This window comes from Muntiacus reevesi, chromosome 16 (assembly GCF_963930625.1).
Source record: "Muntiacus reevesi chromosome 16, mMunRee1.1, whole genome shotgun sequence".
Lineage (NCBI taxonomy): Eukaryota > Metazoa > Chordata > Mammalia > Artiodactyla > Cervidae > Muntiacus > Muntiacus reevesi.
Genome location: NC_089264.1, coordinates 18,082,775 through 18,086,088, shown reverse-complemented (window position 1 = coordinate 18,086,088; position 3,314 = coordinate 18,082,775).

The window sequence follows — 3,314 nt, the reverse complement described above, 5'->3', positions numbered from 1 at the left end:
TTTTCCATATTGTTCCATGACTTGGTCTGGACCTTCACATGCAAGGTTCCCACATAGGGAAAAGACGTCTCTGATAGCTCTTTTGCTCTTAACTCTTGCTGTTAAAGAGCTGCCAATTTGAGTCAGCTGGGGATTACATGGAAAGATAGTTTAGTTGCATGTGGATTCTTTTCTTTTTGTTTTTTTCTTTTTCCCTTTCCTTCAACTTCACAGTATTGTTTCTTTTGGCTAATCTGGTGGATTCCTGGAAAGTTTATGGGACTTGCGGGAGTGTGTTGCCCCGAGGCAAACCTAGTTCAGCTTCCTAGTTAAGGCACATTGGTCCTGGCTTATTGTGGAGTGGGTCCGGTTTTTGGCCCCCTGAGGAAGGGAGTATCCTGTCTTTCTCAATAATGAAGCAAAAAGATGACTCCAGGAGAAAATTGGCGGCCACCAACAGGGATGCTTTCCAGTTCTCCACCGATCCGTACATCACCTCCTGGGCAGCTTTGTAAAATCTCCCATCAGTCTTCGTTACAGTTTTGTTTATTCTGTGTTATTTCGTAAATGTTGTGAGCAGTTAACCAGAGTCAGAAGGTTAGTGTAACTTCTGTTAACCCTGCAAAACTGTTTTGAAGTATATATATATATCTACATTTACCAACATTATATAATTGTCATTCAAATCACCGTGTCCCATCTTTATCAACAAGCTCCACAACACAAAAGATTCTATGATCAGCCTACACAGAGTTCTTCCGAGGACCTAGACCCCTAGGGAATGGGACTGGATGAGTGAGAAGGAGAGACTGAATATGTAAGATTTAATTTAAGATCTACTGATGCCTGTTGTTTTGGTAGAAACCACAGTTATGCATTTTTCTAAACTACATATGGTGAGCATGTTTATTTCAAAGCTTTCTACACTGTCTGTTGTGGAAACACTGCAGAAGGTTACTATCAGGTAGTCATTCTCATACTCTTTATTTTATTGACAGATGAAACAATATTTTGTATTTCAGTGCCATCATTTATTCATTTCTTCCTTCAGCAAATGCCTATTTTATGCTTACTCTTTGCATTAGGCATTAGGTACAAAACAGTTAATAAGAGTCATCTCCTTGCTCATTTTCCCAAGTGGCAGGGAAGGCGATATGAGTATGTGACATTGCAGAATATGATGAGGACACAAAGAAGCAGTCAGTTCAGTGGAGGTTTTGGCGGGGATAAGAGTGGGGGTGAGGATAGAGTAACAGACGGTTTCACAGAGGAAGGGCTGCGTAAAAGAAAGAGCAGATATTTTGTAGTCACAGGGTCTCAGTTTGATATCCAACACTTCCAGGTCCAGTTGCAGAGGTAGGGCCAAGTTCTTAACCTCTTGAAGCCCAGGTTTCTTCACTTTAAAATAAAAACAATAATCAGGCCAGCCACAGAGTGTTTTCAAGGATTAAATATGAAGTTACCTGTGTAAAATGTTTGCTGAAATGCTGTACCAGTCAGCATTATCCCGTTGTCATCATTTGGAGATTACGCCATTCCAAGATTACCAGGGCTTTGGGAATGAGACCGAGTACCAGCAACAGAGTCCCAAAACGCAGGGGCAATAGGAGGTCATGGAAGAATGGCGCATGGGAGAGTGTGGTGGTTCGGTGCAGAGGCTCTGGAACCTGACTGCCTGGGCTCCGATCCCCGGTCTCCCTTGGCCGGGGAGTTATCTAAACTCACCATCTCAGTTTCTGCGTCACTAAAATGGTGATAATAGTACTTACCATTTTATGTTGTTGTGGTGATTAATTGATGTAATTTTGTGGCGTGTTTAGAAACAGTTCCTGGACATGATAAGCATGATTTAAATGTTTGGTTGGGTGAGCACTTGTATTCATTTTCTAGGGTTACTGTCAAAGTATCATAAAAGGGGTATGTTAAAACAACAAATTTATTCTCTCACAATTCTGGAGGCGAGACATCTGCACCAGGCTGTTGGTAAGGCTAGCTCCTCCCGGGCGCTCTGGGGATGCTGTGTTCCCTGCCTTGCCCTTAGCTTCAGCGTTGCTGGAGCCTCAGAGTCCTTGGCTCATGGATGCATCGCTTCAGTTTCTGCCTGTCTTATCGCATGACGTCTGGTGTGGCTCCGCATCTCTTCTAAGAGAGAAGGCTGTACTCTAGTCCATTGTAACTTCATCTTAACTAATTACATCTGCAATGACCTTATTTTCAAGTAAGGTCACAATGAGAGGTGCTGGGGGTAGAGGACATCAGTATATCTTTTGGGGAAGACACAATAAAATCCTGAATGGTATTGATTCAGAATATAGCTAACATGGGCTTATCTAATCTGTGTGAATCAAATAACTTATTATGTTATTAATATCTTCAGTATTGTATCTGTTTTGAATCTCAAAGATGATAGGGGATCATCTTCCTTCCACAACATCTGTTCTTGCCCTGGAGACCAGAAAATTTAGCAGCAGTCGCGGCTGAATTAATAACCTTAGACCCTCCACATTATTAACCATGGTGAGTGCCCTCAAAAGATGCTCAAGTAATAAGACTGTTTCTCACTTTCATGCCAGACACACACTCTCTCTCTCTCTATGCTGATTGACCTGGTCCTTCCATACTCACTTACTGCCACTAGCCTTGTGGCTCACCAGTCCTATTTCTTCCTTAAGTTGTAAGAAGTTACAACTAGCCTATTTTTAAAATTATTGTCAGTTGTCATATTTTGAATTCAACAAATCCAAAACTAAAACTCATAACAGGATACTGGAACCCATCAAATCTTGGCTCACATTCCAGCTCAGGCTCAGGGTACCTTGGATAAATTATCTTACCTGTCTGAATTTCACTTTCCTTAGGTATTAAAAAAATAAATTATGTTTACAAAAGACAATGCCTGGTCCACAGCAGGCAGTTGCAACTGTTAATGAATAAGTACATGAATAAACCAGATCTCATAGAGTTGTTGAGAAAATGAAATAAGATAATGAATGCACTGGGCTTAGAACATGGGAAGTTGTTAGTAAATGGTAGTTTTTATTTTTATTCTCTTCTCTTTAATCCAGATTCCTTTTTTTAACTGCTTACATCTATCAGTGATTTTTTTTTTACTAGTTTTGAAGTCCTAGAGGTTTTTTTTAACTAAAATAATTCTTTTAAATTTATATTTTTGTATAGTTCATTTACAAAGTTGTGTTAGTTTCAGGTATATAGCAAACTGAATCAGTTATGCATATTCTTTTTCAGATTCATTTCCCATAGTATTGAGTAAAGTTCCTTGTGCTATGCAGTATTGGCCAACCCAATATTTTATATATAGTAGTTTGTTTATGTTA